At 38.8% G+C, this 22335-nt stretch overlaps 1 long non-coding RNA gene across 1 annotated transcript in view; it reads left to right on the top strand.

Moving 5' to 3' along the window:
* The window catches only part of LOC129532130 (uncharacterized), a 37955-nt gene extending 18645 nt beyond the window's left edge, over window positions 1–19310 (top strand). Inside the window, exons 4-6 of the long non-coding RNA XR_008677758.1 lie at window positions 2215–2344; window positions 7110–7260; window positions 18838–19310. This is a non-coding gene — a long non-coding RNA (uncharacterized lncRNA). The remainder of the gene's footprint in view (window positions 1–2214; window positions 2345–7109; window positions 7261–18837) is intronic.
* The last annotated feature ends 3025 nt before the right edge of the window (window positions 19311–22335 follow it).

Below are 22335 nucleotides of genomic sequence, written 5' to 3'. Positions count from 1 at the left end.
TCACAGAAACTTGAGAACTGGAATGAAGACATTTGGTGGATGTGCCAGAGAATTTTGAACCCTTTATTCTCCTGTGCTGTCAGAGGTGACCCCCACCTACAGGCTAGAGGAGAGTATCCTCTCCTTGCCTGGGGAAAAAGAAAACTCTCCTGAAAGACCTCAACACAGGCAAATGCCTTGCAAAATAATGCATGTTTTCCTTCCTTCTCTCATTGTCTAGAGGCTAGAAATAAGGGTCAAATCTGAGCATTCCTTGAGGAGAAAAGTCTGGGAGGAATAGTTTACTCTTTAAAGGATGGCAGGATCTGGATAGGCTGTACCAACAGGAACTAGGTAAGCAGGTGTGGAAGTAGATCTTGTGGCCATTAGCCAGGGGCTTGGTGCAGAATATAAGGCTGGTAAGTGGAGAGTTTATTGACTTGGGTTCACCTTCCCATGACTCAAGATTTAACATCCTAGTGAAAACACCTGGAGTCCATCATAATGCCCTGCTAGGATGGCTCTTTGAAGCTAGTTAGAGAAGCCAGAACCTTTAGACAGAGTATTGAGGAATGGAGTTAAAAGCTCAGGGAAGTGGGCATGTTAGAATGGATTTATTATGGGAGACTAGAAAACTCTCATTCCTGCGTCTGTTCCCGGGAAGAGCCCTGATGACACTTCATTCACTAAAGCAATAAGGAATGCACCTTGAGGCAGACATTGGCATCTTCGAGAGGCTCTGTAGTTACTATCCTCTTTACGCTATGGTTGAGAGTTGGGAATTGGCATCTGTGGTTGCCTAGACAAAATAGGAATGATAGGATTCCAGAATTTCTGAGGCCAAATGGTGGTACCTTAGACAGAACAAATGAGCAAAAAGGCCAGATGAATAACCAGGAGGCCTTGACCCACTGGGACCTGTGGCAAGTGTTCATACATCATGGTGTTCCCAATAGAAGAGACATGGAAAGCCCATTAGAGGTACAGCTTGTTAATGTCAACAAATGGAAAAAAAAGAGTTGTGAACAGAAGACTGATGTCAGATGGGATGATGGACAATGAATAGATTCCAGACTGAGCTAGAGAGATCTGAGCTAGTTCACAGAGCCAGAGCCCATTCACTGAAGGGAAGGCTAGGTTCACTTGAGGAGGGACCCTGAGAGGTTACTTCATGTGTATGCCATAAATATGTCTCCATTCCTGCCCCAAAAGGACTTAAAGCATATATCAGATTACATGTTGAAAAAAGGCATTTCAAAGGGCTTTGGATAAATTATCTGAGCTGGCACTTAAAATAGGGGACATTTTAAACAGGAATATTACTATGATCCCTAGTTAAAGTGACACCTTGGAAGAGCAGATGCTAAATGGAGTCCTGACCTAAATATATCTTACAGTGAGTCCAGCTCCCAACACCAAGAAAAAGAATCCCAAGTGAAACTGCAACCTGGGAGAAATTGCAGAGGTTAGTGCTACTCCCAAAGACTTAAAGAATGCAGGGTTGCTTCCAACACATTATTTTTCAATTCACCTGTTTGACCCAAGCAACAACAACATGAATTTTGGTAGACGGTGGTGGACTACCACAAACTTAATCAAGTGGTGGGCGCAACTGCAGTGGTGTCAGGTGTTTTATTTCCATTAGAATCAACTAATATAGCCTCTGGTACTTGGTATTGATCTAACAAATGCAGTTTTCAATCTCTATCAATCAAGAGTTTCATAATTAATTCACTTTTATGTTAGATGGACAGTAGTATACAGTCACTATTTTCCACAGGTATTATTAACACTCTTATAGTCTATAAAAATATAGTCTGTGGGGACTGATTATTTTAATATTTCACAGATCATTTCATTTGTCCACTACATTGATGCCATTGTGCCAACTGGTCCATGTGTGGTGACGATGATGGATCTGATGTGCAGGAAGAAGAGAGTACCCTAGTTGCCCCAGTAAGGCACATTTGTGTCAGAAGCTGGGAGAAGGACCCTATAAAGTTTCAGAGTTTCAGAGTAGCAATGATGGTGGAGGTTAAGACTCGTATCTGAGCCAGATCAGCCAGGATGAATGGGCTACTAGTGCTGCTGAATGCTGGGCCTATCAGAAGCAGAGATCAATTATATGTTCCCATCCCTTAAGGAGATTAAGTAATCACTTGATGGCAAGTTGATTACATCAATCCCCTTCCATCCTGAAGATGAAACTGATTCTTCAATTGCTATCTTTTCTAGATATGGGTTTCCTTCCTTGATAATGGGGTTCCTGCAACACCTCATTCAAGCACTTACAGAATGTATGATTTACAAAAGCAATATTGTAAACATCCTGTCAGATCAAGAGCCTAATTTCATAGAGAAAGAGGTGAGTAAGCAAGTGTATGGCCAAATAGTTTTCTGGTCCTGCCACACACCACATCTCCTTGAAAAAAACCAAATGATTAAAATTATGGAGTGATTTAGTCAATGTCCTTCAGAATTGCCTTAAATCATTAGCGATATATAGCGAGGTGTCTCTCATGGCTAAAATATACAGATCCAGGAAGCAAGACATGGAAACAGAATTGGTTCCTCTCCCTATCATCCTGAGGTCCACCTCAGGATGGAATTCACGTTTTCCATTTTTAAATAAATTAGCTCTGCTATATTAGGTGAATATTTGCACTCAGGAATATGGTAAGTGCCCACTAAACCTGCAATTGTGACTACTTCAAAAGGGTCGAAAGTGATTCCTATGTTATGGGCTCCTCATGCCAGCAGAATGGCAGCCAAAAAAGAAGTATATTCCTGGGGGAAATGAGCCCCATGATCCTGAAGAGCTAGAGTTGCTACTACACAGTAGAACTCATGAGGTGCACTTGTGTGTCCATGTCTGGTGACGATGATGAACCAGAAATTGCAGTGACCATAGCATGGTAAGAACAAAACAACTAAGAACTCAGAATCAGCTGAAGGTTTGGGTGACTCCATTAGACAAGCAACCTATATCAGCAAAAGAGGGACTGAGCAACCTGATGGACAAAAGGGAGAGAGAAATTACAAAGTGTAATAGAGAAGTGAAATATGAATATGAATTATGATTTGGGTACCAGTTGCAGCATTTGTAGTTTCTACCTGTAACTGTTGTATATGAAGCTTTTTGAAGAGGCCACCACCTTGAACACTCAGTGATGAATTGCATTTAATATAGGGTACAAGTGGGTCTCAATGGTACCAGGGGTGGACTGCATCAGGAGGATGTGCCCCACCTCACATCCTGTGAGCTATACGTTTTTATCCGGCTGTGGCTGGGGAGGATAGTTCCATGCATGTTTTGACTCATTTTGCAGTGATGACATCTTGCCTCAGATCTCTATTGTATGTCTTTGATCTCAGGCCTAGGGTTCCTCTGATGCTGAGGATGAAGGAGGTGTAAAATAGGCAGTTGAAATAGGGATCCAGATCGTAGGAGGTCGATCTGGAGAGGTAAGTGTGTTTCTAGACTGCAGAAGGAATCTGAAGACCTGGGAGGGAAAAATTTCTCTAGGGAGAATTTCAGCAGTGAAATTAGACAGGTCATAGGGAAGAGTCCCAAAGAATATTGAAAACACTTATAGTCAAGGGACAGGTAATATATATGTGAGGAGAAAACATTGGCAAAGAAGCTTGAAGAGAAGTCTGCAATAATACTGGGAGAATGCTTCATGTTTTTATTCAAGGATGACCTAACTTGGCTGAACTCTTCATTTTATGTGAAAAACAGAAAAAATACCTTATATGCATTGCTATTTATGATCTATACAGCCCTCCTATAAATTTTTACAATTGATACATTAAAAATACATAATAAGCTCAGCTGTCAATATTATCCCATTTTAGAGCTAAGTATGTTGGATCCCTGACTTCCTTGATAAATAGTGGAGTGCTAGATGTAAAAGCAAAGCCTATCTCTTGTTAAACTGCAGATTCCAAGTTTGCAGCTTTAGGCTTCACATATTCCTATTAGGCCTGCCATCACAGCCTTGTGATGATCTGTATGTCTTAAGCGGGGCAAAGACATTTCTAGCTATGCCTTTATTTTAATCAGTGTATGTTAATGCACCTATGTGTAAAAGCGTTTATTAGTTACCCAAATGCATTGTATAAATTTTAGGTAGAAGCCTCAAATGTTAGATTAACAAATATTGTTTCCCTTTTGGTAACTTATGGACTGAAATGAATGTATAAGTTTTAAAAAATTGCACACAAAAGATGAAATAGTCATACTGATATTAGAATTCCTTTGAATAAATTTGTATGTGTAGGACATAGAAAGTAGAATACAAATTAACACATTTTCAATACAAATCTTTAATTTTTGTGTCTGTTCTAACTATGTAGATAGGTAATGTTCAAAGAGATTTCTCTTGGGAGGAAAAAGATCATACTAAATTTTGTAAAGAGATACATTTTTGTAGCAGCAATAGTCAAATTTGTCACATTTCTCAATTTCAATGACTGCAGCCAGAAATGATCAAATTATCTACCCCCCTAATTTGGCATTAAAAATACAAGGCCAGGTGTGGTGGCTCATGCCTGTAATCCTAGCACTTTGGGAGGCCAAGGCGGGTGGACCACTTGAGGTCAGGAGTTCAAGACCAGGCTGGCCAACATGGTGAACCCCTATCTCTACTAAAAATACAAAAATTGGCTGGGTGTGATGGCAGGTGCCTGTAATCCCAGCTACTCAGGAGTCTGAGGCAGGAGAATTGCCTGAACCTGGGAGGCAGAGGTTGCAGTGAGTAAAGATCATGCCATTGCACTCTAGTCTGGGCAACAAGAGCGAAACTCCATCTGGAAAAAAAACAAAACAAAACAAAAACCCAAAAAACAAAACACAAATAAGACTCTAGAGGGCACTCTACTCCTATTGTTTTTTCAAGAAGTCTTTTTAAATGTAACATGAAGGCAGATATTTAAAAGTCATTGTGAATACTTCCAAGAAGGTTAGAATTCTTACGCAAGATCTTGAGTATCAGTTGTCAGCATGGAGCGGTGGGATTTTCCTGTTCTCTTTTAAGTGTTTTCAGTTGGGATGGTTTAAGTTCTTTAATGCCGAGGATACAATTAATTTCTCAAGAGAGTATACTTACATTAAAAAAGTTAGAGTTACAATATGTATAGGTATAATTGTTATCCCTACATTACTTTATGACATTTTACTTAATTACCTTGTATAACTGTTATTACTACTACTGTCATTTTTAATAATATTGTAGACATGAAATCAGAATTTTGAGATGCTTTCTGGGGAATAAGATTATCAAAGTGTTTTGATTCAAGTAGCCTGGTTCTTCCCTATTTCCATGCACATGAAATGTATATAGGAGGGCCTCATTCCTAGATTATAGTAGGTGCTAACTGAATGTTCCTTAAGTCTGAATCTGAAGTTAAAAAAATAACTTTTAACATTATTGAATACATCACACTACATATTTGTATCTGTGCTCTCTGCTCTGGGCCATTCATGGTAAGAACCTGGTCTCCTGGGATTTTATTTAGCCCAGAGACCAGTTTTGCTTGTTAGTAGGTTTTTAAAAATCTGAGTTAGACTGCATTTCAGTGATTGCATTCTAAATACTAAACAATACTTGCATTTTCCCATTGTCTGAGACCCTGTGCCCTTATACATTTCCTCATCTACCTGGCACCTAAAGCCATGTGTGTTTTAAACCTATGGATAGATCTAGGATCTTTTTGCTGGCAGCAGATGTCTCTCTCTCTCTTTTTTGGAGAGAGAGTCTCGCTTTATCGCCTAGGCTGGAGTACGATCACACCTAGATATGATCACGGCTCACTGCAGCCTCAAACTCCTGGGCTCAAGTGATCCTCTTATCTCAACCTTCTGGGTAGCTGAGACTACAAGCATGAGCTACCATGTCTGGCTAATTAAAAAAATTTTTTTCTGTAGGCCGGGCACAGTGGCTCACACCTGTAATCCCAGCACTTTGGGAGGCCGAGGTGGATGGATCACAAGGTCAGGAGTTTAAGACCAGCCTGGCCAAGATGGTGAAACCCTGTTTCTACTAAAAATACAAAAATTAGCTGGACGTGGTGGCAGGTGCCTGTAATCCCAGCTACTTGGGAGGCTGAGGCAAATAATTGCCTAAACCTGGGACGTGGAGGTTGCAGTGAGCTGAGACTGCGCCCCTGCAATCAAGCCTGGGTGACAAAGCGAGACTCCATTTCAAAATTTTTTTTTTTTTTTTTATAGAGTGGGGTCTTGGTATGTTGCCCAGGCTGGTCTCGAACTGCTGGGCTCAAGAGACCCTCCCACCTTGGCCTCCCAAAGTGCTGGAATTACAATTGTCAGCCACTGCTACCGGCCAGTAGATGTCTCTCTTGAACATCATTTCATGATTGAATAAGGTTTACCTGCCCCCTGAAAAAACCTCTTTAGCTTCCTGCGTCTCTCTATGTTCTATGGCTCGGACTTTATTCCTATTTGTAGGCTCAACTTTCCTACCTCTGACCAAGGGGAACTGAAGTGTTAGGAATGGCTCATGTTGCTTTTCCCATTCTGATTTTGGTTTCTGTGCTAATAACTTATGTTGCACAAAGCTGCTAACACATACCCTGTCGCCAGGCAGTGGGTACCAAGATTGTTTTTAATATGTCTGAATCTTATCTTGGTAACCTCTCAGCTATCCAGTTTCTTCTCAACTAACTCACATCTCATTTTCTTCTTTCTATGCCTGAAGATGATAGTTTCAGGTGAATTCTAGGCCACCAGAGGGGCCTGCTACCTGCTGCCACTTACACACACCTCACAATTTTTCCATTCTACATTCCCATTGCAGTGTTTCCCCACCCACTTGTAGGGACACATCTTGTTTGACTGTCCTGATACGAGCACTTGCTCTCGTACCCTTTACTTAGTAGCAATAATTGCTCATATTTAGGTGGCACTTTCAAACACCAGCTCTGATAATAACATCTATAAACTGGATATCATCGCTTCTTTTGTATAGATGATAAAAATGTGACTGGAAGAGCTGGCATTTGCACCCATGTCTTCATATTACAGGTATTAGGATGCTTTGTTGTTGTTTATTTAAATTAATTGCAACTGGCTTTAACTGCCTTGTCTTGAATTTTTTTTTTTTTTAAAGAGACAGGGTCGTGCTCTGCCACCCAGGCTGAGTGTAGTAACATGATTATGACTCACTGCAGCCTCAATCTCCTGGGATCAAGTGATCCTCCTGCCTCAGCCTCCCAAGCAGCTAGGACTCCAGGCATGCACCAGTGCACCACTACATCCAGGTAATTTTTTTAATTTTTTTTTTTTTTTTTCTTTTTTGTGGGGACAGGGTCTTGCTTGTTCTGTTGTCCAGGCTGGTCTCAAACTCCTGGCCACAAGGGATCCTCCAGCCTCAGCTTCCTAAATGCTGGGATTACAGGTGTGAGCCACTGTGCCCAGCCTGGACTTATTACTGCATCTACTTAAGCTCTTGCCACAAACTGTGAGGCCTTAATGTTTTTGTTCTGCTCATCTGAATCAGAGCTCCTATTCTGACTCCAACAACTAGACCGTCTTATTAAGAATGAGGCTTACTACTCCCTAGGCTCAGAATGTCCCAACAAGTCCACAGAAACATCTTTTTAGCTACAGTGCTAGCTCAAACTTACCTGATGAGGATCACGTGAGGCACTTGTTATATGCACAGATTGCCAGGTTACCAGGTTTCTTCTCCAATATACTATGGTTTTTCCAATATACCATGGTTTAGTAGGTCCGGGCTGAGGCCTGAGAGTTTTTTAAACAAGTGTTCTAGTCAGTTCTTATCTTCAAGCAAATTTGAAAATCAGCTTCCTAGAGGAAAGTCTCTCAGAAGGATGTGAGGTTAACCTGCCGATACTCACTTCCTTTCCTGTGCCTTTTTTTCCTCAGTAAATTTGGGCATCTTTCTCTACCTTTTTTGTCCTCCTCTGCCTAGCTCCTCCTGTCAATGACAGAATTTCATTTAATTGTTTATCAGCTCATTATGTAATTTGGGTTTAGAAAGCCAATTTTTCTACAGAGGCTTCTTATGCTAAATTGAACTGGAGTAAATGATTCTGAAATTGTAGCCACCAAGATGATTTAGTCTTTACTGTAGCATTGTATTTTTAAAAGCCATACACTAATGAAAGGGTTTTGGAACCAGATGGTGTTCAACTTAAGTCTTATCTGCTCAGAAAAAGGTGACATGTCTTTTCCTAAGTGACTCCATTTTATCCCTGCAGAAGCTGCTGATTATCTCGATAGTCTGTCTCAATAACTATCTCAGTAACTCTTAATAGACTACCTCAATAACCCTTAAATTGAATTCCATGAGGCTCTTGGCACATTATAAAAACAAAGCACATAAAGATACCATAGGAAAAATGACAAATTATATGATTGTTATTGTATTAAGTTGTTCTGGGAAGGTGTATGATGCAATCTAATCTAACTATGCTTTATTGGAAAGAGACCAGAAATAAATTCTGATCTTGAAAACTGCTGATCCATCCATTCAGTAATCTATCTTGTCAAGATCCCTCATCTGTGCAAGCATCACCCTAATAGAGCATATGGAAAGGTACAGGGACACAGGTGAGTGCACGCAGTGATGTCCCCTGAGAGAAGAGACTTCCTGGGGTGAAGTCATTTTGGAGGATTTGTTGTGCTGAGGGGCTGGTCCTCAGCTGGACAGCCTTAAAAATCCTAATTCGGTCAGTTCCACAGGTGGGTTCAACATTGTTAAAAACAAAGAAACAAACTCCCAACAAATTCTTAAAACTAATGCAAAAAGTCATCATGCCAATCTATTACTTTACCATTATCTGTGTGATAAGAACTGGAATCCAATTATCAGCATGGCCACATCTGCTTTGTCTCCACGCAGGCCTAGATGGAAACCAATTTATTACCAGAGAGCCTGATGGCTAAATTTACTGCTTTTTCTTGACACCATCTGTGTAGGCACTGCCAATGTTTTCAAAAGAGTCTCCTATGATTTTTTAGCTGATCTTTCATTCTGCTTAATACATAATTTCTTCAGCAATATTACTACCTTTAATTGGGTTATACTTATGTTTCACTGACTTGGGAATTATTCTTTTTGGGTGACTTTGCTTAATTCTTTTTTTTTTTTTTTTTTCCTAGATGGAGTCTAGCTCTGTCGCCCAGGCTGGAGTGCAGTGGCGCGATCTCGGCTCACTGAAACCTCCGCCTCCCGGGTTCAAGCGATTCTCCTGCCTCAGCCTCAGAATAGCTGGGATTACAGGCGCCTGCCACCAGGCTCAGATAATTTTTGTATTTTTAGAGACATGATTTCACTGTGTTGGCCAGGCTGGTCTCGAACTCCTGATCTTGTGATCTGCCCGCCTCGGCCTCCCAAAGTACTGGGATTACAGGTGTGAGCCACCGCGTATGGCTTTTCTTTTTTTTTTGAACCTTCACCTCCTGGGTTCAAACGATTCTCCTGCCACAGCCTCCCGAGTAGCTGGGACTACAGGTATGCACCACTATGCCCATTTTTTTTTTAATGTATTTTTAGTAAAGACGGGGTTTCACCACGTTGGCCAGGCTGGTCTCAAACTCCTGACCTCAGGTGATCTACCTGCCTCGGCCTCTGAAAGTGCTGGGATTACAGGCATGCCCTGCCCATTTTGCTTAATTCTTAATGTAATTAGCCATGACCAATCCAACCTATATTCTTATCCATCAAACTCTGTAAAAGAGTGGCTGAAGGTTGTTTTCTTTCTTTTTCTTTTTTTTACTATACCCTTTTAAAAATTTATCTTTTATATCCCCATGTAGCCTATTGGAAGTTATTTTCAACCAAAATATGACATTTCCTTCCCCGAATGGGGAGGATACGAATCACTAATTCAGCATATTTAGAAAAAGAGAAAGTATATTTTAGGCAAATTCTTTACTTTGGATGGCATTTAACATGAATAATAATTTAGCTTGTTGAGGAGGGAGGTAATATTTAAAACATGGATTTTTCTTAACTATGGAACAAGAAGTTGGCATAACCTTCACTGTTTTACCTTTTCAAATTAACAATTATGTTGTACCTGGATTTAGTATATTTTGTTCTGTAGTGGCCATATATTAATTTTTTTTCTTTTCATTAGAAATTGTAGACTTAAGATAATCTGCAAAAATTTTTGTTTTTCATTTACTTTAGAAATCTTGAACTTTTGTTTTTTTGAGCATAATGATTTTGATAAACATGTTTCATTATTATCTGAATATCTGACAAGCTCTCCATTAACATTCCAAATAGTACAATAGCTGACTTCAATTTGACAAAAAAAGATAAGTGTTCTCTGGCCTCCAGTGTTATTGATGTGTTTTGAATAAGAAATGCCAACCATGCTTGAATGGCTTAGTAAAGATGAAGACAGTGTGAAAAAAAGATAGATTGCCAGTGATGATTTTATAATAAGTGACAATTTTATTAGAAAGAATGCCCTCACAGAAATATTTCATCAGGTAAAAAGGAATATTTATATTAAAACAAATATCCATAACAGAAAGTAGCCACAAAAATACAGAAGAGGGCTGGGCGCGGTGGCTCACGCCTGTAATCCCAGCACTTTGGGAGGCCGAGGCGGGAGGATCACGAGGTCAGGAGATCGAGATCATCTTTGCTAACATGGTGAAACCCCATCTCTACTAAAAAATACAAAAAATTAGCTGGGTGTGGTGGCAGGCACCTGTAGTCCCAGCTACTCGGGAGGCTGAGGCAGGAGAATGGTGTAAACCTAGGAGGCTGAGCTTGCAGTGAGTCGAGATTGTGCCACTGCACTCCAGCCTGGGCAACAGAGCGAGACTCAGTCTCAAAAAAAAAAAAAAATACAGAAGACATGGGCATGCTTGAGGAAGCAGAAATAATTAATTTCATTTTAAATTACTATACTTTTCAAAATTGAAATAATTTAATGCTATTATCTATTTTTCAAATATATGTGTTTATATTATGGTTTTTTTTTCCAGACTCTACTTATGTTCCAACATTTTGGTGGGTTTCACTGATCCTGTTTAGGTCTTAAATAGAATTGGGAAAGAAGAAGGAACCATGTGCTAGTCATTCTGCCTCTTATGCTACCTCCTTTGTCACAGTTTTTCATCACCACAGTCCTCTGAACAGGTTGTATCCTTCCCACTCATAGATGTGAAAATGAGGCTCAGAGAGATGAAGTCCTTGCCAAAGGTCACAGTATTAGTAACTTCAGCAAAATTGGTGTCAGAAGCTCAATCTTCTAGTTTAGTAACTCATTCCACACCATGGATTATACTTCTTAAACTATATAACAACATGCACTTGGAGAGTTATAATTCTTACCTTCTAATGTAGAATTTTTGCTAGGATCTTTTTACTGTATTAGAAGAGCATTACAGTTTATTTTAAACCTGATGAATGTTTGAACTTAACTATTTTTGATCCATTAACTCTAGAAACCACCATCCCAAACTCCATGGTTTGGATCTAATAACAACTTTGGGTTTCATACATGGCTTTACATACGCAGACACACACAGATACACACACACACACACACACACACACACACACACACACACACACACACACACACAGAGTCTTAAGACTCTGACCTGGAGATATTGGAAGTAAAAGCCCAGATTAAGTCATTTTTGGTGGTTGGTAAATCCTCAGGTGTAGAAGCTCATTACAAGGCTCTGTGTGTGTGTGTGTGTGTGTGTGTGTGTGTGTGTGTGTGTGTGTGTTTAATCATTGATTAGAGCGAAGGTATCTCTGACTTAACAAATTAAATATGACAATTAGGCTATGAAGAGCATCAACTCACTTGAGGCAAACTGTAGTCTTCTGGGAATTAAAAAAGGGAAAACTTACAAGAGATTAATCATCAGCATTTATGTATCATCCATCATAAGCTAAACAAAGAATTTTGGTTGTATAAATCAATGGGACTTGGCTGAATTCCTGGCCTAATTAATAAGCCATCCACATAAGCAGTTAAATATATTGCAAATAAATTACAATATATTATTTTCTTATATTTTTCTAGATGTGCCAAAGCAAATGTCCTTCATATCAATTCTTTCATTGAAAGATCTGACACTGAGTTTCTCTTTCTTTTTGTTATTGTAGTGTCCCCCTGCACAGTAGCCATTGTTTCTGGACCTCCATTTTTAAATCTTTTCTTTCTCTTCCCGAAGATAAAGAGCAATGCTAATAGTTCTGGCGAGAGAGCTTTCTCTTTCATGACTCCTCTTGTCTACTTCTACATGCCTTCACTTCCTGCTTAGAACTATAACTCAAAAAATACCTCACTCGAAAAATAATACCATTTGTTGTAGAGCAAACATATTGGGAAGAAAGTTATGCAATGTATAACAGTTGGGCAGGAAGCTGAGATGAGAATGCAAGATGAGAAAAGACAAGGTAAGACAGGGCAGTACCCAAGACCAGGCATAAGATGAGCCAGACCCAGAGAGAACCTGGAAGCTGGATATAGGGAGAAAAACATGAGACCTAGGCGGCAGACCTGGCTCCCTGCTTACCTGTGCCGTGCCAGGCAATTAATTAACCTCTCAGCACTAATTTTTAATCTGTATAAAATGAGAACTATACTCTGCCTCAAAGGAGGTTTACAAGTATTTGAATGTGCTTGGTAACTTGTGACTGGCTAATACAGAGCTGGAGGAGCAGAAGCAAGCAGCCAGGAATTGAGCAGGACTCAGGATCCTGACGGCCAGGACCCAGCAGTAGTTGTCTTTGGGCCTGAAGCAAAGGTTAAGGCTGCCTCACCTGGAGGGCTGCACTTGACAGGGAATATTCTCTAAGAGGAGGATGTGGCTGAGATAAATGATGGGCATCAGGTCTCCTTGTAACCTCTGATTTTCCATGCTTGGGCACATGCCTGTCCCTGACACTCAGTTTAAGGGTGTCAACTTGTGTTTGTTCCTGCCTCCAGAAGGAAGGCATTTCTGGAGCCAATTAAAGGGAGTAAATGGTTGTCACTGGGAAATCTAAAGTGTCACTGGAAGACCCAATTTTCAGGATTTAAGCCAGACAATGTTCCCTAAAATAACTTAGGGTTCTAAAATGAGATGATGGAAGTCTTCAAAGACACGCTTTACAGAACTTCTAAAGTTCATTCTACTAGGTTAGATATCTTAGCATCAGAGGTAAGTGAAAAAGAAAATGTATAGATAAACTTCAGCATCTCTTCCCCAATTCCTTTTAAGAGATGGGAGCCATCTCTTCCCCAATTTCATAACAACCGGTGTGGCCTGGCTGCATATTTATGTTTCCTAATCCTCCATAGCACACCCTCCAGGCCTGACCAATCAGAGCGCTGCATCCCGCTGACCTCAGTGATTGTTGCTATGGGGATGAGCATGTAACTCACAGTGGGCAAATTCAGAGTCCTCAGGTTTATGACATCTCTAATCCACATGGTCTTAGGGATACCTGCAGCCATTTCAAATCCTGTCTGATCTGAGGCAAAGCAGTGGAAAGCAGAGCCAAAGTCAAGGAGGAAAGAGAACAGAGTTCTGATGATGTTGTTTAAATTCCTGGATTTAACAGGAGATTTATCTTTTATGATCTTCTCACTTGCATTTTTCTGTCACTTGATGCTGAAAATGTTCTGGCTTATACAGTTTCCAAAGCGTTGAGCCCCAAATATTTCTTATTATATTATATAATTTATAATTTAGTGAAGCAAAAGTAAAAGAAATATTTTAGACTACAAATAATTTGCAGGATTCCATATCATGTGTAGCCCCTGCTGAAGTGTTTGCTTTAGAAATAATAGTTAAGTTTGTCCTATGAAACCTTTCCGTGAAAACTTTTCTCATAGGTCTTTGTCTTTATGATTAAATGCAATTGGTTAGGAAAGAAAGTTTCTGGTGACTTTAAACAATAGGCCTCAGATGATCTTAGGAGGTATGCCATAGTAAATTAGAAAAGTGTGCAGATAGCTTTTCTTGGATGCACCTTTCGACAATTGAAGATTGCTTAAATGTCAACTGTGAAGACATGTATTGTCTCATGTACCTGGGAGAGCAGCTATACTGACATGCTCAAATTTCCAAATGATTATCCTGCCTAAGAATAGTAACAATAAATATGTTACAAAAACAATAAATTGCTTGTAACCTCAGAAAAACTTTGTAGAGGTCTTTAGTCATTATTCGGGTTGTAAAATTAACTTATTATATGAAGATGTGAAAGAAGACTAATGTTCTCAGAACATGAAACCATAGTAACTTGTTAATTATAAATTCATTGTCTTCTTTTTTCATCATAATGATTCATTTTATAAATGAGATGAATAAAAGTCCAAAAAACTCATTTGGATTAGTGGTTTGCTCTTAGTTAAAAAATTTCAATTTATAATTGCTTTCTTGGGAAAAATGTTGAAATACCCAAAGTTTTGGACAAATATCTAATAATCACTCTTTGTATTAGTTATGAAATATGGGGAATAGCTTAACTATGACAACAGGTAAAAAATTGGCCTAGTTTTTAATGATTGAAAATATTTTTTACATTATTTTATTTGATTTTCTGGTTAGGTAATCCTAAACTAAAATAGAATGGTGAAAAATCTGTCTCATCCTTTTCCCCCATATGCCTAGTACTTTCCCTACATTCTTCTTCCCACTTCTCCTCTTACATAGGCAACCATCTTTTTAGTTTTTTAATGTAAACTATATCCTTTCAGAGTTTCTTTATGCATCTATAAAAATGTGTACCTAGAATCTTAATGTTCTTTCATTTTTCACATGTTTGAAAACTTACTACATGGTTTGTTCTCTTGCTTTGTATTCCTTGTATATCTTCTTCTTCTTTTTTTTTTTTTTTTTTGAGATGGAGTCTCACTCTGTTGCCCAGGCTGGAGTGCAGTAGTGTGATCTCGGCTCACTGCAACCTCCACCTACCAGGTTCAAGCAATTCTCCTGCCTCAGCCTCCCAAGTGGCTGGGATTACAGCTGTGTGCCACCATGTCTGGCTAATTTTGGTAGTTTTAGTAGAAACGAGGTTTTACTATGTTGACCAGTCTGGTCTTGAACTCCTGACCTCAAGTGATCTGCCTGCCTTGGCCTCCCAAAGTGCTGGGATTACAGGCATGAGCCACTGCACCCGGCCTGTATATTTTCTGATAATTAAGAATTCTTTTTTTCCTTCTAGTGGTTGCTTTCATGAATATAATTGTGTATTATACCCTTTGTCTTACAGCATCGATCCTACTAAAAGAAATGATAAAGTTAGCATTTTATCTTCTTCCATGCACCCTCCTTCTTCCACCATTTGATATTAGAAAATAAAATCATTTTAGTATTTACTCTTATATTCTTAAATATACATATGTTTCTATTAATTGATTTGTCAGCTTCAAATATTTTTATTCCCAGCTGTTACAGGTAGGACAATCAGAATATTTATTTACTTTCTACCTCTTTCCTTAATGCCCTTCCTGTTTTGATGGGTTGTATCATTTCAATAACTTCAGAGCATGTAATATTTACATTCTGATTGTTCACTGTTATCCCCACTTTTATTCAGTGTCAGTTCTAAGAGAAATATATTTCAGTCCTCATTTGTGGTCTCTTTGCTGCAGTTTTCCTGACTTTGCTTGTGTAAAGTTTGTATTTTAATATTTTCCTCAAGAAGGCTTGTGGAACCAACATTCCTGAGTTCTTGTATACACAACCTTCACACTTGAATAACAGCTTGGCAAGATATAAAATCCTTAGCCCATGCTTTGGTTTTTGTGAACCCTGTAGGTATTGCTTTACTGTCCTCTAGTATTATAAGACATTGAGGAGTTATATGAATACAGCCTGAATTATTTTCCCCAAGAAATTATTTAAAGTTCTTGCTAGACTTCACCATTTTTTTTAACATCCTTTAAACAGGAATAGACCATATTGTTGAGCATTCTAATTTATTTTTTTCTGAATAATGTCTCCTTTTATTATAATATATAGATTATCTATGCATATATATAATAAATATATATTTATATAAATTATATATGTTTCAGAGCTGTTTTATGATTGATATCTTTATATATTTGTTCTATTCCATTGTATTTGTTTTATTCTCTCAGGATTCCAGTTACACGTATGATGGATCTCTTTTGCTTATCTTCAGTATCTAATATTTTCTCATTCTTTTAAATTTTGTTTTCATTTCATGTTGCTTACTCTTCTTTTTGGCCTAAATATGTCAATATCTCTTACTGTATTTTTCACAGGATTTCTCTCTTTTTCGATTTTATTTTCATTTAGATGATAGTTTTTAATTATTTTTTATTTTCCTAAGAGAATTTTACTCTGTCATGCAGGCCGGAGTGCAGTGGCATGATCTTGGCTCACTGCAACCTCTGCCTCTTGGGTTCAAGTGATTCTCCTGCTTCGACCTCCCGAGCAGCTGTGATTACAGGTGTGTGCCACCCTGCCCAGCTAATTTTTGTATTTTTGTAAGAGACGGGTTTTCGCCACGTTGGCCAGGCTGGTCTTGAACTCCTGGCTTCAAGAGATCTGCCTCACTTGGCCTCCCAAAGTGTGGGGATTACAGGCAAATTTATTTTAATCCTCACTTTCTTTCCTGAGTTCTTTCAGGTCATGTTTCATCTTCTTCTGTTTTCTTACTCTCTGCTTAGGTTTTCTTACCATTTCTCTTTTGCCTTCTTGTATTTTCGCTTTCTGATTTATATTCAGAGAGCAATTGCTTTATTAAGTTCTGAAATTCATGGCAAAATGTTTAATCCAAGTTTTTATCTACTTATGATGTATGTTCCTCTTTTGGTAAGTTTTCCTGCTCTTTCTGTTTCTCATACTGAAATTTTGTATCAGTGCTGTCAGATCTTTCAAAATGTCATGAGTTAGATTTCCTTGACCCTGCTGTTGAAAGGAGGTGTCTTCAGAGTCTGGGCTGACATTTTCTGAGTTCTCACCACTGAAATTCTGAGTATCTTTGCTACACTTTCCTCACCACATGGCTTCTGTTTATTCAGTCTCTATCTGGTTCCCTCCTGATCTGGAATCTCTTGTGTGGAAAGGTGATAGTTTTATCATCCCAGTGCGAGCCCCTAGCCTACCAGAAGCGCTAGGCTGGCTTGTCATTTACTTTTCTTTTTACTGCTTCTGTTGTAATCTTCCTGTGCAACTTTGTCACTTTGTCATGATTTTAGCTGCTTTTGCTAAAATTTTTATGCAGATTATATCTAATGTTTTTCGCTGAAAATAACGGGCTTTTTCCCATTTACCCTGATACCTTTGTGTGACATTCAGGAGGAGAAGAGAAAGCCATTTTTTGTATGCCTAAATTGTTTTTTTCATTTTTTTTGAGATGGAGTCCCACTCTGTCGCCCAGGCTGGAGTGCAGGGGCGCGATCTCAGCTCACTGCAACCTCCGCCTCCTGGGTTCAAGTGATTCTCCTGCCTCAGTCTCCTGAGTAGCTGGGATTACGGGCACCCGCCATCACACCTGGCTAATTTTTGTTATTTTTAGTAGAGATGTTCACCATGTTGGCCAGGCTGGTCTCGAACTTCTGACCTCAGGTGATCCACCTGCCTTGGCCTCCCAAAGTGCTGGGATTACAGGTGTGAGCCACTGCACCCGGCTGTATGCCTGATTTTTATTTTAATTATTTAGTTTGAACTAATTTTAGACTTATAGAATAAATGCATGAGCAATCCCTCATCCTTTTTCCTCTATTTAACATCTTACACTCCCAAAGGATAATTATCAAGAACAGGAAATTAATATTTGTACAATATTATTAATTAAGAGATTCCATTAGAATTTCATGAATTTCCTTTATAATGTTTCTTTTCTCCTTCAGAATTTATCCAGGATTTCACATTGCATTTAGTTTTTATTTCTCCATTGTTTCTTCCCGTCTGTGATAGTTCCCTGGTCTTTTCCTTTTTTGTATGACTTTGACTTTTTGTTTTTTTGAGACAGAGTCTTGCTCTGTTGGCCAGGCTGGAGTGCAGTGGCATGATCTCGACTCACTGCAACCTCTGCCTCCTGGGGTTCAAGTGATTCTCCTGCCTCAGCCTCCTGAGTAGCTAGGATTACAGGCACGTACCACCATGCCTGGCTAATTTTTGTATTTTTAGTAGAGATGGGGTTTCATCACATTGGGAGCCTGGTCTTGAACTCTTGGCCTCAAGTGATCCGCCCACCTCAGCCTCCCAAAGTGCAGGAATTACAGGTGTGAGCCACAGTGCCCGGCCTGACTTTGACATTTTGGAAGAGTACTGATTCTTTGGTAAGAAAATTCAGGCTCCTATGCTGAGATTCTAACCTTCATCATTGGTATTTTCTTATATTAGCCACATTGATACGAGCTCTTTTCTTTAATTGGTCTTTCATATTTCCATTTTATTAGCTTCATTTTTTGACAACTTGAGGAATATTTAAAAATTCAGATTCTTATGCTTAGATTCTAATCTTCACCATATTTGGCATCTGTATGGATTAGCCACTAATCAACTTGGTTCTTCACAATTCAGTTCATCAACTTTTTCTGGATTGCTGTGGGATTTTCAGTCTGCCAAAGGGTAGAACTAGGAGATTATATTAGCTAATCAATGGAGTAGTATATCTTTGGTGAAATTTATTTTGCTATGTCTCAAATGCTGGATGCAGTTATAGGATGTCTAGGAAGAATAATGACCTCTTTTAAATTCTCATGCCCTATCACCAGACCTATGAAGATGTTACATGATAAAAGGAATTTTGCAGATGTGATTAATGTTACAGACATTAAAATAGGAAGATTATCCTGGGTTGTCCTGCTGGACCTAGCTTAATTACATGAGCCTTTGAAAGTAAATAATTTTTTTTTCAGGCGGAGTTAGAGAGATGTGGCAGAAAGACAAGTCAGAGATATTTTATTGCCAGAGGTATTCAACCCGCCATTGCTGGAGGGGGCTCAAGAAAAGCATGAGAAGAATGTGCACAGCCTCTAGGAGCAAAGACCAGCCCCCTGCTGACAGCCAGCAAGGAAATAGGGACCTTAATGCTACAAACACAAGAAACTGAACTTAGCCAGCAACCTGACTGAGCTGGGAGGCATATTCTTCCCTAGAGTGTCCAGTAAGAAGCACAGCCTCATCGGCACCATGTGAGACTCTAAGCAGGGTCTGACCGACTTCTCAACTATAGAACTGTGAGATAATCAATTTGTATTGTTTTACACCTCTAAGAAGCAATTATAAACTACTATAATACATGGGAGAAAGTTCGCTTTGCTGATTAGGGAATACATGTACTGATGAAAGCAAAATACGTTTGTTTGAAATAAAAATAGTGCTAAATGGGTTTTTTTCTCATTGTGAAAATTACATGATGAAGGGAAACTGGGTGACTTAATCACCTTTTGGGTGATTTAAATCATATTTTATCACTTGAAAGCAGCGTTTGTGAACTTCCCGTACAAACCTAACTAAGGTAAATCAGGATTATGCTGTTTTCCTTCTAGAAATTATCCAAAAGTTAAAGACAGAGTTAAAAAAGAAAAAAAAAAAACCCAGTGAATTCCATTTTTGTTGGAACTAGGAGACAGCTATTAATCAGCAGGCTAAAAATTACTTTAAGCCTAAAAAATACATGTGAGGCCGGGCGCAATGTCTCACGCCTGTAATCCCAGCACTTTGGGAGGCTGAGGCGGGTAGATCACGAGGTCAGGAGATCGAGACCATCCTGTCTAACACGGTGAAACACCTTCTCTACTAAAAATACAAAAAAAATTAGCCGGGCACGGTGGCAGGCACCTGTAGTCCCAGCTACTCGGGAGCCTGAAGCAGGAGAATGGCGTGAACCCGGGAGGTGGAGCTTGCAGTGAGCCGAGATAGTGCCACTGCAGTCCGGCCTAGGCAAAAGAGCAAGACTCTGTCTCAAAAAAAAAAAAAAAAAAAAAAAAAAAAAAACCGGTGAGATTGAGCAGAAGCTTTATTGACGGAAGTAAAGAAAAATAAGGACTCAGAGCAGTGAGAGAATTCAGTGGCAGCAGACCTCAGAAAACATTAATCAAAATTTACCTCCTTATACCTTAAATATGTACAATTTTTATTTGTTAATTATACCTCAATAAAGCTGGAAAAAGAAAACCAAAAAAATTCACCTCCCATATGAAGGACACTCTTTGAAGTTAAAAAGAAGTTCCATATATGTGGAGAGAGAGAGAGAGAGAGAGAGATACTCTTAAAACAAAGTGATCCATAAATGATTAAAATGAAAAGTTGGCCAACCGAAGATGTGGGAACAGCTGGTGATAAGCTAGACTGGTGACAGAGACTCTCCTAAACCTGTACAAGTCCATAAGATGTACTGGTTAAATAAATTATGGTTTTTCATACAATGAAATATTTTTCATTTGATAAAAACAAACAAGGAAGTATTCTATGTACTAATTTTGAAAGATTTCTAAGATATATTAAACGAAAAAGGTCCAGGAAACTATAATATACTACTATTAGCATAAATTGGAAACATCAATATATAGTATTAATTATATATATAAACAATTGTTACTGGGAAGGCGATAGTTGGGAATGGGCAGATGGGAATTATCTTGGAAGGAGTCTTCACTGTGTATGTTTTTGAACTTTGTAATTTTTGAGTCATGTGAATTATCTATTATTACATTAAATCAATGGTATTAAAAGCAACATCAAAAAATTCTAAAGAAAAAATACAGAAACTTAGTATTGATCAAAATTTTAAAAATCAGCTTTTTTTTCTTTTCATTTACAATGTGGCTATGTACCCAATTCCCCTTTTCCCGCAGAGTATGAGAACACATTTTTTATAATGAGCGGTATCCAATTGATTTATTGTCCTAAAATTCTAAAATTCAGATTATGCTTTTGAGATCCATAAGCTGCATGACATTACTTATAATAATTGCAACTGCAGTTTATTTCACAGTGAGTGACATTTTATACTACCTTTTATTTTGCACCTGTTTTCAATATTTCTGGAACAGGTTCCAATCATTAGGATGAATGTAGTAATTAAGCTTTGACTAAAGATGAATCATCATCCATATATGCTGTGTGAATTTTGATCATTTTAATATTTGCCAGGGCAAATTGCTGTTAAAACAATTCATTTGCATTTCATCAAGTCCTCTTGTAGACCTTTATTTTCAGTCTTCACATTAGAAACTTGTTTTTTTCTCTGAGTACCGCATAATGCTCCCCATGTGAAAGAAAGATTTTGCATTTCAAGGCGAGGGTAATATTATTTAGTGAATAATAGTGACACCTGCAATCCTTAGCATCTCAGAAAATGCTAATAGGATCAATTTCACGCTCCAAAAATGATGGTTGCAAACCTCTTTCGGCAAAGCAGGACTCCCCTGCTGTTGCTTGGTTTATTTCAACTGTCTGTGTGCTCTTTGGTCTGCCTTGTTCCTGGAGTTTTCATTTTCTCTACTTTTAATCTTAGTATTATAAACATTTGGAGATAGAAAGCTGCTTTCTCTTCACATTAAACAATAAAAATTGGAAACACTAGACTGCATTACGTGTGGTTCACACTAGACATAGTTGAAAACTCATCAGCTGAGTCCCCATACTTGGAGATGTTTTGGCTCTACGTGAAAAAAACTAGAAAATAAATGTACATTTGTACATTTTAAATTCAGATGGAATGTTTAAAGGATGTACAATACTTTTTATTTTTGATTAGTTGATGATATAACCAGTGCTGATGTGTCAGATAAAAGGATTGCTACTGAAATTGAGGGGTTATCTTTTTTTTTTTCTTGTTTTTTGAGACAGAGTCTTGCTCTGTCATCCAGGCTTAGAGTACAATGGTGTGATTTTGGTTCGCTGCAACCTCTCCCTCTTGGGTTCAAAGGATCCTCCCGCCTCAGCTTCTTCAGTAGCTGGGACTACAGGCACACACCACCACTCCTGGCTAATTTTTGTTTTTTTGTTTTTGGTAGAGCAGGGTTTCGCCATGTTGGCCAGGCTGGTCTTGAACTCCTGGGCTTATGGGATCTGCCTGCCTTGGCCTTCCAAAGTGCTGGGATTACTGTCATGAGCCACTGCATCCGGCCTGATTATCCTTTTAATCACTCAGTTTGGACTTACGTGTTGTGAGATAGGTGGAATTCTGTTTTTGGAAGAATGTAATGTTCTCTTAGGATGCAGGCCAAATGATTAGAAATATTTAAGAGAATATCTGAAATAGGGGCAGGATGAAATGAAGAGTGGGAACAAAATGAGAACACCGTGGGTCCAGAAGTCACATGATTCCTATTTCTGCTAGAAGAAATCCATGACTCGGGTCACAGATTAACAACGCTCCTCCTTCCCCATGGTTTCCTTTAATAAGA

Source organism: Gorilla gorilla, chromosome 11 (assembly GCF_029281585.2).
Source record: "Gorilla gorilla gorilla isolate KB3781 chromosome 11, NHGRI_mGorGor1-v2.1_pri, whole genome shotgun sequence".
In the NCBI taxonomy this organism is placed as follows: Eukaryota; Metazoa; Chordata; class Mammalia; order Primates; family Hominidae; genus Gorilla; species Gorilla gorilla.
Note: the sequence above shows the minus strand (reverse complement) of the source record. Positions and strands in the feature narration are given on the sequence as shown.